The 13,542-nt window shown below is 42.0% G+C and overlaps 1 protein-coding gene across 1 annotated transcript in view; it reads left to right on the top strand.

The window, feature by feature from the left end:
• Window positions 1-13,542, top strand: part of neto1l (neuropilin (NRP) and tolloid (TLL)-like 1, like) — a 142,926-nt gene that overhangs the window by 54,916 nt on the left and 74,468 nt on the right. The gene's annotated exons all lie outside the window — the stretch shown is intronic.

Raw genomic sequence — 13,542 nt, 5'->3', positions numbered from 1 at the left:
TCAGCTCAAAATTGAACACAGATCAATTTAACCCAGGCTCATTGGAAATACGTTACTCTGCCAACATTTTTGCAACACCCTAATTATATACCTCCAGGTACGTTTACCTACACTTTTGGGGTAAAACGTCCACCGGAGGCGCTAAGTGGTAATATTTTTTTCTCCATTCCAGATGTGCAACATGACACCATGATTGATCTAACAGAATGAATGTTTATAGCATAATTTTATATTTTGGAGTAACTAACTCCACTCCTACCCTAAACCTACCAACTCTCAACAATATAAAACACATAACAGCAACAGGCAAATAAATGTACAGTCACGTGTATTTATTGCAAAAACTGACCAAAAAACTGTATAAAAGTATTAACTCATGTTGCATTCCAAGTCTTCTGAAGTCATACGATATCTTCATGGGAAGAACAGAGATGATCTTAATGTTTTAATCGTTGAAATGATGATCGCGCTTCTTTGCGAACAGAACACACACGCAATTGTTCATTCATATTTCAAATGATACACAACAAGTTGAATGACGCGATTGTTTACGAGACACTCGAGAGCCAATGGCATTTTACAATCAAAGCTGACGTAATGACGCAATTGGTCACGAGACACACGACAGCCATTGCTGTCAAAGCTGACCTGACGTTTCTTCCGGCGGCAATATTTGAAATTTATTATTAATCTTTGGCGGATGTCTTCACACAAATCAATCGTTTGGCCTCTGAACACTTGGGATATTTGTACTTTCTGAATAAATTATGTATGCAGTCGTATCTGCCTGTTATTCTGTTTTTTATAATACACAAATGGGTAGGTTTAGGGAAGAGTTTGAGTTACGCGCTCAAAATGTGTGTGTGTCCATAAGGTAAATGGATTTATAAACATACTAAATTATGTTTTTTTTTTTTTAAATGAAAAAATGCAGAATGTTTCTTGTGATGGGTAGGTTTAGGGGCTGTGTGTGTGTGATGGGTAGGTTAAGGGGCTGTGTGTGTGTGATGGGTAGGTTTAGGGGCTGTGTGTGTGATGGGTGGGTTTAGGGGTAGGGGCAGTGTAGGGGGGATAGAATGAAACGGCGTTGATAAACACGCTAAAAAGCGATTACACGTCTTGATAGCATGCCAAAATGGCATACGAATTGGTGTGCCATATATACGCCATTTCATGAGATCAGTCTGTGAATGGAGAAAAAAAATTTACCACTTAGCGCCTCCGGTGGACGTTTCACCCAAAAAGTGTAGGTAAACGTACCTGGAGGTACATAATTAGGGTGTTGCAAAAATGTAGGCAGAGTAACGTATTTCCAATGAGCCTGGGTTGGATCAATTAGTATACCAGGTATAACTGCCCATTTTTGAGTGGAAGAAAAAACATGCTGTTTTCATGCATGTATCTTTAAATGCAAATGAGCTGCTACTCTCCGCCCACTTTTCAGAAGAGGGCAGAGCCTACAGCTTGTGCCTCTGATACTCTCATCTTTATCGCGGTCACCCTCATGTGATATTGTGGTTCCTCATCAAGTTTATTATCTGCATGCATTTTAAAGCTACACTGTGTAACTTTTTTTAGTTTATTCTTAGCTAAAAACACTTAGTTCTTTCAAAAATATGTGCTCATTAATGTATATTTTCTTCTTTCACGTAATAAAGTATTCTCGTAAGTTTATAATATGCCATTGAAAATACATACGGGTGAGGGGTTCGAATACCGGTCGCCATGTTGGCCCTCCATCTTGAAAGTACATTAGCCAAAGAGGGACATACCCATTAATTCAAGCTTCACCTTTCGCGTTTTATCACTCGATGGCACCATGTCGAATGCGAAGAGGGGGATTGCCGTGTTAATCTTGGACTAAATCGACCACCGTAGGCGTTAAAACGAAATCAGAATTGAGAGGAACAGAAGCTATTATTCCCTGGATGGTCATATACCTTTACACCGCTAGATGGGGGAAAATATCACACAGTGTAGCTTTAAAGCCATATCAGCCTAAACTTCTGATATATGGTTCTGAGTGCACAGTGCATGCGTCCCGTGAGTAAAAACTATGTTCTCTTTCACTTAATCTGTCAAATACACTCAAGGTTTTGTCAAAAACAAAAAGTTCACACAAACACAGTCAGTTATGTCTGTAAACGTGAACAGCATGTAAAGAAGTCACATATGTATAGTAGATCCATTTATTAAAGTGAAAGCCTAATATATAGTACCCACTGCTATATATGCTGTTAATATGAGTCAAACAACAAAAGAAAACTGAAAATTGCTCGCTGCTCTTGACTGAATGGCTTAATAGCTTTAATAAGAATACATGTCTTACTTGAATGCTGCTGTTAAATGCTCTGGTGAGGAGATAAACATAGCAGACTGTGTACAGCTCAATCAGGGTGGGGTCTATGCTAATAGGGCAGAGTCAATCATCACTCATAGACGGGGCCTAAGCATATGTGAAGTCACAAAAGCTACACTTTAAAAATGGCTTGTTCTGAGACACTGCTTATGATTTATGGGGATTCAAAAAAGAGGAGTGAGTGGATTTGTACAATTATAGTGTGGTTGTGTACACACGATGCAGACACATTTATGTTCAAACACCATGTAAAAGTGAATTTTGCATAATAGGTTTTAAAAAAGGATCCGAAAGTGCAAACCTTTTGAAGTCACATGATAGCTTTGTCTGAGAAAGAGAAGCCTTTTTTTTCATTCTTTTTTTTCAGAGGATAAGTTGCCAAGGAACACCAGCTGTGTGTTGGTTACTTGAGTTACACAGGGCTGTTTATTCACAGAATTGAAAGAACTGAATGCCCTGTCCTGCTTCTGAGATCTAGGTGGTGTAACAGAAATAGTGTTCGCAAGTTTAACTTGAACTTGCCATTTCCATTTCCATGCAGCAAACTGAGGCAGATATTGAGATTTAAAACATGGGAGAAAAGGCAGATCTCATTCACACCGTAAATGTCACAGAGCTTTCGGATTATCCCCACTGTGCATATAAGATTTAGCACGATTGATGAATCGGATTTGCTCAGAATGTATGAAATAGGTCGATGTTTTTCTGTCACTGGGTGCTTGTAGTAGTCTGTGTTGTGATGGAAATGCAGTGTGCGTATGATTCAGTGATGCGTCATCCATTCACTGAAGAGCAACTCTTCTGTGCTCAGCACTCAAGCACTGTAAAACAATTGGACAGTGCAAAAGTGCATTAAACTAACATGAGCCAGTGTTTGGAAACTCATTAATGTGACCCTTTAGTCATTCAGAGAGTGCCATACACTCCCACATGCAAACTCTCACTATTCACTGTTCATTCAACACTTATAGATAAAACACTATAGCAGACATTCTCTTCTGTTATATCACCAGCCATACCCAAACACACACACACACACACACACACACAGTTTTGTGAAATGTGGGGACATTCCATAGGCGCAGTAGTTTTTATACTGTACGAACCGTATTTTCTATCCCCTTACACTGCCCCTGCCCCTAAACCTACCCATCACAGGAAACATTCTGCATTTTTACTTTCTCAAAAAAACTCATTCTGTATGATTTATAAGCATTTTGAAAAATGGGGACATGGGGAATGTCCTCATATTTCACCCTCTCGTTGTAATACCTGTCATACACATATGCGTCCTCATATGTCACAAAAACATGCCCCCACACACACACACAATAAAATAAAATCATCATTTACTCACCCTCATGTCATTCCAAACACATAAGACTTTGGTTAATCTTCAAAACTCAAATTACAATATTTTTATTTAAAGCTGAGAGGTTTCTGTGCATCCATTGAAAGTCGAGGTAACCAAAATGTCTTGGGAAGAGATTGCTTATATGAAAAACATATTTAATTTAAGCTTATATTCACATTTAAACACACATACACACATAAACACATCATATATGGGAAACACAGAAGCACATGTGTGCCTCACATGCTAAAACAAGCCACATATTTGAGTTTGTGTTTCCCATTTGTGTTCTGCTCTATGTATGCGTGTCGATGTTTAGATGTAAATAAAAATGAATAAATTAAATCTGTTCACCAGACTTGGATTAAACCACTTAATAAATATGGATTCGTTTTTAGGATGCCTTTACCTTTTTTGGTTGTATTGACTTTCAGTGGAGGGACAGAAACCTCCAAGTTTCAATAAAAATATCTTAATTTGTGTTTTGAAGATTAGCCAAAGTCTTATGGCTTTGGAACAACACAAGGGTGGGTAAATGATGACAGATTTTATTTTTATATTTGGGTGAACTAACCCTTTAAGTATATGAGTAGGCCAGCATTTTGCGTTAGCCTATAATAAGTTATTTTTAACATTGGAAGTGATTCATTTTAACAAATATAATATTTAAAGCATTTTAAAATGTAATGTATTCCTATAATCGCAAAGCTGAATTTTCAGCAGCCATTACTCCTTTCTTCAGTGTCATTTAAACTTTTCTACAATGTATACCCTTACGAAAATTAACCATGGTTTTATTATAGTAAAAGTGTAGAAGTTTTTTTTGGCTAATTAATTACCATTTATATAACCACAGTTTTTACAGTTTTTAAACATTTATTTTACCACAAATACTATGGTTAAACAATGGTTAGAGTAACAAAGCCATGGTATATTAGTGGTTACCATGGTTTTACTACAATAACCATGTTTTTTGTGGTTTTATTTGAAATAAAAATCATAGATTATTTTTGTAAGGGTGCAGCCACTTCAGCTTTACTTTTTCTACACTACAAGATATTAATAACAATTCCTGTCCCCCAAGAGTAACTCAGCTGTAGTTTAAATTATGAGTAACTCGTATCTTGGCAAGCTACCATTTCCAAACTAGCTCTCCAACACTTCACACAACCAACCCACACCGCCGTCCCACGAGCACATACACACATACCGCCCTCCCAGACGCTCTCAAGTGGCACCTTGGTATGAGGGACAGGGCAACATATGCTCCCCTGCTGATAAACAAGGTGCTCCCTAGTTGGCTGCAATCTGAGGCAGATTGGACTCCAGTTAAAAGAGCATGCTGGCATGTAAATGAACCAGAGGGGGAGGCCATGGTCTGTGGCATCTTCCCTACTGGCACTCGGTAATGAGGCAGCAGTAGTGACAGGACAAACCCCACAGAGTGACTATATCACGTACATGTGTGCCCATCGCGAACCCGTATGGTTATGTCCCATGCCCGCTCCACAGTTGAGGTCAACTCAAAGTCATTATACACTGGGATTTGTTTCTTATTGTTAAACATTGGATAATGCCTGGTGAAATGTAATTTGTAAGAGATAATCCATATCGCAAAGTGCCTCGGAATTTATGGACTGCATTTATGGAGCGCTTTCAACAGACCCAAGGCCGCTAAAGTGCTTTACATATTGCCTCACATTCACCCATACACCGGCAGCAGTGTCAGACATGCGAGGCGCCATCCAGCTCGTCAAGAGCAGCTGGGGTTTGGTGTCTTGCTCATAGACACCTCGACACTTGGTCAGGTGGAACTGGGGATGGAACCACCAACCTTCTGGTTTGTAGACACCTACATGAACCACTGAGCTTAGTCTTTTGTTATCCCACTTATACCATGGTTATTTGACCACAAGCTGTCATTAATGTTTGCTGTAGATATTTTCATCAGTTACTGTACGTCTTGTCAGATCTAGTACTCTGCCAGCTATAAATCAGACACAGAGATATAGTTGTGGGGTAAGATTACATTTCTTTGATTAAAAGATGGCATTTATTAGAGAGAGAGAGAGAGAGAGAGAGAGAGAGAGAGAGAGAGAGAGAGAGAGAGAGAGAGAGAGAGAGATGTGTGAATTACTGTGCAGTCTCTCTCTACTAACTTTGAATCTGTTTAATTACTTCAAAAACAGCAGTTACCCCCAACCCCCCCCCCCCTTTTTTTTTTTTGGCCGATGAATCTTCACACTTCACGAAATTAAGTGATTTATTAATAAAGAATAATGACGCAGATGTATTAATTAAAGTTGCAGGGTGGTGTAAAACATTGTGGGGACCAAATGGATATCCCCATAAGGATATTCAAACCTGAGATCACCTAGATTGTGAGGACCATCCAGCGGTTCCCACTTTTCAAAAGGCTTATAAATCATACAGGATGAGTGTTTTTGAGAAAGTAAAAATGCTGAATGTTTCCTGTCATGGGTAGGTTTATGGGTAGGGGCAGTGTAGGGGGATAGAGTGTACAGTTTGTACGGTAGGCTATAAAAACCATTGGAGACTCTATGGAGAGTCCCACACAAAGATAGTGAACCAGAGGTGTGCGTGCGTGCGTGTGAAACTACTCTATGCTCAATACATGGTTAAAACATACTTTCCAGCTAATCAGATTAGAGGATTCAGACAGAGCATGGTATAAACAATAAATAATTATTTAAACTATTATTTGATAAAACACTTTTATTGAACTCAGGACATTTTCCAAGTGATGTACTCAATGATACATTTTTGTCATGAGTTGTAGCTATTGATTCTCCTAAGCCATTAGCTTAAAATTATAATGTTTCTTATAATTAAAGAAGCATTGAATGTTGTAAAACATGCATTAATTATACAATTTCTTCAGAGAGTGGTTCTATTAAATGTTAACGAAGGAAAACCCTGTTAGACTACATGATGTCCAGCACTGGAAATTGAGTCAAATTTCTTTATAACAAAATAGGGTTTGATGTTTCAATCAGTGTTAAGATGTAGCAGCACTGCAAAGATAATTGCAAAGGAACTTCCCCGATCGCTTTTTCTCTCCAACCTACATCCATTGTGATCTGGAATTAGGCAAACACCGAAGGCAGGAACTGAAGGATTTGCGTCGCAGCCAAAGGAAGGGGTGCGATCACGTTCTGTGTGTGCCTTGAAGGTCTTCTATATAGCTAGACTTAATCTATATGTGGATCAATAAATGCAAGCTAAGAGGTGTGTAGCACTGTTCTACAGCATATAAACACTAATATATACATTTACATCTCAAGATGATTTTAAAGAAAAGATACAATTATAGAATTAAGTATTTCTTTATTTTTTTGTATTATTAAAAATAATAAATGTATTAAATGTGTGAATGTGGATTAATTCTGAATTTAACTTTTTTTTAAAGAATGTAATTAAAGGTCCCGTTCTTCGCAATTCCATCTTTCAAACTTTAGTTAGTGTGTAATGTTGCTGTTAGAGCATAAATAATACCTTTAAAATTATAAAGCTCAAGGTTCAATGCCAAGCGAGATATTTTATTTAACAGAAGTTCCCTTTCAAAGCCTACAGCGAACGGCCGGTTTGGACTACACCCCTGCACTTCCTTGCAGGAATGACGTCACTAGAACCGTTTGTTGACTAACCCTCCGCCCACAAGAACAGGCAAAATAGGGGGCGTGGTCTTGTTGCTCTCCCACGTGGAGAAGAGCGCGCATTCAGCGCTTGCATCTCCCCGTTATGGTAAGAGGCGGGACCTTTTAAAGTGCGCCAAGCTGCTGTCCAATCACAACACGGGAAGCGTGGCCCAATCAGAACTCGTTACGTGTTTCTGAAGGCGGGACATCATAGAACAAGAAAATCATCAGGCAGTTTTTAGGACAGAGGAAACAGCGCTGTACAGATAAGTAAATTGTGTGAAAAATACTGTTTTTTAACACGCGAAACATGAACTCATGTTATATTGCACACTGTAAACATAATCAAAGCTTCGAAAACACGCGACGAACGGGACCTTTAAGAATATTTTAGATTAATTTGATAACTTTATATTCATTTATTTACTCTGCTCTCTGAAATACTTGATTCTGATTGGTCAGCCGCAACATTCCGAGTTCCTCGTCTATAATAATGACCACCGCCAATAGCAAAACTGTATAATATTTGTATATGTTTTGAATATTTTGTATAATAATTTGTATAATAATATATTTCACGATAACAACTGGCTGGATGTACATTATACCTTAATCTTTTATTAAATATCAAACAATCGCAAATTTGTGTTGTTGTTGTATTAGTTATGATGGAAATTGTGCAAAAATGTATACTTCGCCACTTCTCTCAGATCGCGCCTTTGAACATACACACCACGCGATTGTCACTCATGTGAACGAGCACCACTTGCCTCCAATTTCGGGCTTTTGTCTGCGATTTCAACAAAACTGTCGCCAACAGGGAAAATCAGGGCTAAAATTGTGCAGTGTGTACCCGACATAAGAGCCACCAAATGACACTTTTACATAACTTTTTACTCATGGGCCAAAGCCACCCTTCAGCGACTTTACTTACAGTCCTGTATCACCTATAAAAGATGCAGTTTTCAATTAATAAAGTTCAAAGCTTTACAACTTGACCATGTATCATGATTAATATACAAGGGAGTTGTTAGAAGTGTCCAATCACCCTCAAATCCGCCGTCTTAAATATTAGACTCCCCCTCTCCCCAGTGATTGCATTTCACTCTAAACTATACGATCTAAAAAGAAAGAAAGCTAAATTCGTTGCTTTAAAAGATTTGTGTGCCGTTCCAAGTGATTCATCTCTTGACGGTTTGAGATTAGGCTATAGGGGTCTTATGATTAATATATAAGGAAGTTGTTAGAAGTGTCTATTCACCCTCAAATCATCTGTCTTAATTATAATTTGGTAAAACATTCGAAAATTGATTTCTATATTATGGCCATTATTATTTCGGTGCGAAGCTTTGATGCGTTCATTCTGTATAATCAAAGCAGTCATTTTTTTATTAATCGTGAAATGTTATTATGAAAAATACTAAACTTTTTAGAGGGTTTTGAAAGTTGCATTGCAAATTCACTTGGCTCACATGTGAGGATGAGTGATAAGGGAAAGGAAGAGAGGGAGAAGAGGGGAGGAAGTGATGTGATTGCAACACACTGCTCCCCAAGGTTGCCTATAATGGATGACTGCCCACTCAAGCCTCTTACTCTGCATTCAATCAGACCACCAATCAATTATGAGCATAGCACAAATGCCTGCTTGGCCTTTATCACAATACAGTCAGAGCTGCAACACCTCTGCTCCAGGGAGGAGAATCAGCCGACAGCTTGAGTTACCGTTGTCTTTGACTCTCTGATGTGTCCTGATTTGGGTTTTTTTTACAAGAGCATCTGCTTCAGGAATAGTTTGAACTTTGGATGGTAGCTGTGTGGCTTTATGGAGGACTGCTTGATTGCTTTTACATGTGCCAAATATTTGTGCAAGCCAGACTACATTATCATCTTTTTTTATACCTCTTTCTGTCTGAAAAAGGAAGAGCGGCTTTGAGTCGGTTAATTTAAAGGTCCTCTTCCAGGTTTTCCAAATTACTTTAATCCGGAAACATCAACTGGAATTGGAGTATGACTTCACTTTGGACTAAATAACCGAAACACAAAGGGAGACTTCCTCATTTCCACAAGACACTTTTCTTGACAAATGGGGGCTGCGGTTCTCCACAGGGATGAATCCCCCTCTTTCCCCAGTGATTGCATTTCACTCTCAACTATAAAATCTAATAAAAAGGCAAAATTCATGATTTTAAAGATATTTGTGCTATTCCAAGTGATTCACCTCTTGTCAGTTTGAGATAAGGCTATAGGGGTCTTTTCTTTTCTAATAAAGCCTGTGCTTGACTTTCAGGCTCTGTTGGGTTTAAATGGAAGTCTTTTATAATACTAAAAGATGGAATTATCTACTAAGGGGGTATTGGATTTAGGTTATTTGCAGTATGGTTGGGATTCAGGATTTTAAATGCTTTTTGATTTCAACACAATTCAACACAAACCCTTGTCTGGCTATCACCAGACCAAGCTCAATTTAAGATTGAACATTGGTCTGGAGAGTCTGTTGTGTATTTTCTACTGCACAAGAGGTGTGATCAACGTGCATTATTCAAATAACTCTGTACACAATTGAATAGTCCTTCAGCCAATCAGACCACAAGATGCGTGCATGATCAACAGGCAACGACCCATCAGTTCTCTATCGATCATCATGTTAAACCCACCAATAGTGCGCCAGGTGGATAGGTGCCAGACCAATCACTAGTCTGTGATTGGTTCCTGCAAAAGTGTAACAGAAGCATTAGAAATGAATGTACAGGTTTCCAGACTGAGTTGCAGGGAGAAATCAAATTGCCGGCAGATCAGGCTGGGTTTACCCAGTCTACACAAACCCTCCTTTCACGTACAATTAGCTGTGAAAAATCCAATTTTCATTTGGTGAAGTAGTTGTGTTTCAATAGAGGAGAGAGTGAGAACTAATGTTTAGGAAACTACTTTAATACTGCAACCTGCCCAGCTATAGAAGTTGATATTAATTCAGCTAAAATAGTTCCACTGTAAAAAACAAAACTTGAAAAAAGTTGAAATGACATATTTTGTTTTGTTGGTTCAGCAAAAATCCACACTGTAAAAATCTTGTACAAAAAAAATTAAAAAATAAAATAAAATTATACGAACAGTTATACAGTTATACGAACTGAAAATAAGTTGTCTGTGACACAAAAAAAATATTCAGTTAAGTCAACTTAATTTTAAACCATTGTTTTCTGGAGAGAAAACTATTCTGTAACAAATATTTTGTAGTTGAGCCAATTCAGCATGTTGTGTCTATTGGAAACAGACGTTCTTATTAAGAATTAAAGGTTCAGATGTTGATTTTTTTATATTAAACATGCATTTCCTTTAGTTGGGCAGTTTGACTCTCAGCGTATTGTGTGAATTTTGTAACAGTGTTTACAAAATATAATTTGTTTCAAAGAATGCTGTAAACAATGATCAGGTGATCTAGAAGATAACAGCATTATAAAGGGGAGTAATTTACTACTTTATTCATGATCAAAGTGACTATTTATGAATAGTATATTGTATTTACCAACAAAAGTTTTATGCAGCGGATCAGTCATTCTTATTTTTGATTTTTAAATACAGTCCCTGACAAAAGTTTTGTCGCTTGTGTACAAATTGACCTAAAGTGCCGCTGTAATATATTTCTAATCAAGATATTTTTACAAGAAATGGCTCATTTTAATCCCACTAGCTTTTGTGATAATGTTTCAGTGAAAAACTAAACTTTCAAAAAGTATTATAATATTCACAGCTTGGTAAAGCCCATTGAGTCAATTTTTGCAAAGACATAAGTTTTGTCCCCTTGTCATATTGTCACATGCCTGTCCTGTCTTGTGTGCACATGTGGGTTTTGTCATGTCTCCAGTCTACTGTCAACCCCGCCCTTCTTGTTATCTGATTATTGGTTTATTTGCCCCACCTGTTCTCCCTCATTATCTGCCTTGTTTGTTCCCTTTATAATCTCCTTGTGTTTGTCAGTCTGTGTTGGATCCTTGTGTAATGTCTGCGTCTTCCGTCCTCCCCGTGATTCTGTTGGTTTGTTTAAGTTTGTATTTATATTATTCTATTATGTGTTTTTCCCCCTTGTGGGTTGTTGTTTTGAGTTTATGTTTTATTTTATAATAAATGATCATTTTCTGCACTTGAGTCCTCGCACCCTTTTCCATTGTATGTGACGTGACAGAAGGATCCAACCATACAATGAGGACTCAGCAGAGAAGTTCTCCCTCGGTGCCAGTTCCGGGGGTCCCGAGTCCGGGAATCCCGAGTCCGGACATGGCCTGGAGGGCCGTAATGGGAGGGTTTGTGGTGGCAGTCCTGCATGCTTGGGAAAAGCACAGGGTGTCATCCACCACTCCGGTGGTCCCAGTTCCGGTGGATCGTGCTCCGGTGGTCCCTGTGCCGGTGGATCGTGCTCCGGTGGTCCCTGTGCCGGTGGATCGTGCTCCGGTGGTCCCTGTGCCGGTGGATCGTGCTCCGGTGGTCCCTGTGCCGGTGGATCGTGTTCCGGTGGTCCCTGTGCCGGTGGATCGTGTTCCGGTGGTCCCTGTGCCGGTGGATCGTGTTCCGGTGGTCCCTGTGCCGGTGGATCATGTTCCGGTGGTCCCTGTGCCGGTGGACTCCGTTCCGGTGGTCCCGAGTCCGGAAACGGCCTGGAGGGCTGTGATGGGATGCTTTGTGGTGGCAGTCCTGCATGCGTGGAAGGAGCACAGGGCTTTATCCGAAGCCCCGGAGGCAGTTCCGGTGGTCCCAGTTCCGGTGGATCGTGTGCCGGTGGTCTCAGTTCCGGCGGATCGTGTTCCGGTGGTCCCTGTGCCGGTGGATCGTGTTCCGGTGGTCCCAGTTCCGGCAGATCATGTTCCGGTGGTCCCAATGCCAGCAGATCGTATTCCGGTGGTCCCAGTGCCGGTGGATACTGCTGGACTGGAGAAGTTTCCCCAACGCCCTGCCTGCGCCGCTGAGGCGCCCTGCTCTCCCTGCGCCGCTGAGGCGCCCTGCTCTCCCTGCGCCGCTGAGGCGCCCTGCTCTCCCTGCGCCGCTGAGGCGCCCTGCTCTCCCTGCGCCCCTGAGGCGCCCTGCTCTCCCTGCGCCCCTGAGCAGCCCTGCTCTCCGTGCGCCGCTGAGGCGTCCTGCTCTCCGTGCGCCGCTGAGGCGTCCTGCTCTCCGTGCGCCGCTGAGGCGTCCTGCTCTCCGTGCGCCGCTGAGGCGTCCTGCTCTCCGTGCGCCGCTGAGGCGTCCTGCTCTCCGTGCGCCGCTGAGGCGTCCTGCTCTCCGTGCGCCGCTGAGCCGTCCTGCTCTCCGTGCGCCGCTGAGGCGTCCTGCTCTCCGTGCGCCGCTGAGGCGTCCTGCTCTCCGTGCGCCGCTGAGGCGTCCTGCTCTCCGTGCGCCGCTGAGGCGTCCTGCTCTCCGTGCGCCGCTGAGGCGTCCTGCTCTCCGTGCGCCCCTGAGGCGTCCTGCTCTCACCGCTCCTCCCTGGCGCCCCCTGCACTCACCGCGCCACCCAGGAGTCCTGCTCTCACCGCGCCGCCCTGGCCGCCTGAACTCTGCGGGCCGCCTGAACTCGGTGGGCCTCCCGACCTCGGAGGGCCGTCCTGGCCATTCGAACTTTGTGTGCCACCGTGGCCTCTTGAACTTTTTGTTTTCCTTGTCCCTCCCTTGTTTACCCCTCCCTTGTCTGTTTCTTCCTGGTCTGTCCCCCCCGTGCCCCCCTGGTCAGTCCCCCCTGTGCCCCCCTGGTCAGTCCCCCCCGTGCCCCCCTGGTCAGTCCCCCCCGTGCCCCCCTGGTCAGTCCCTCCCGTGCCCCCCTGGTCAGTCCCTCCCGTGCCCCCCTGGTCAGTCCCTCCCGTGCCCCCCTGGTCTGTCCCTCCCGTGCCGCCCTGGTCCGTCCCGCCCGTCCCTAGTGGAGCGTCTGGTAGCCGCTCCTTAAGGAGGGGGTAATGTCACATGCCTGTCCTGTCTTGTGTGCACATGTGGGTTTTGTCATGTCTCCAGTCTACTGTCAACCCCGCCCTTCTTGTTATCTGATTATTGGTTTATTTGCCCCACCTGTTCTCCCTCATTATCTGCCTTGTTTGTTCCCTTTATAATCTCCTTGTGTTTGTCAGTCTGTGTTGGATCCTTGTGTAATGTCTGCGTCTTCCGTCCTCCCCGTGATTCTGTTGGTTTGTTTAAGT

This window comes from Pseudorasbora parva, chromosome 24 (assembly GCF_024679245.1).
Source record: "Pseudorasbora parva isolate DD20220531a chromosome 24, ASM2467924v1, whole genome shotgun sequence".
Lineage (NCBI taxonomy): Eukaryota > Metazoa > Chordata > Actinopteri > Cypriniformes > Gobionidae > Pseudorasbora > Pseudorasbora parva.
Note: the sequence above shows the minus strand (reverse complement) of the source record. Positions and strands in the feature narration are given on the sequence as shown.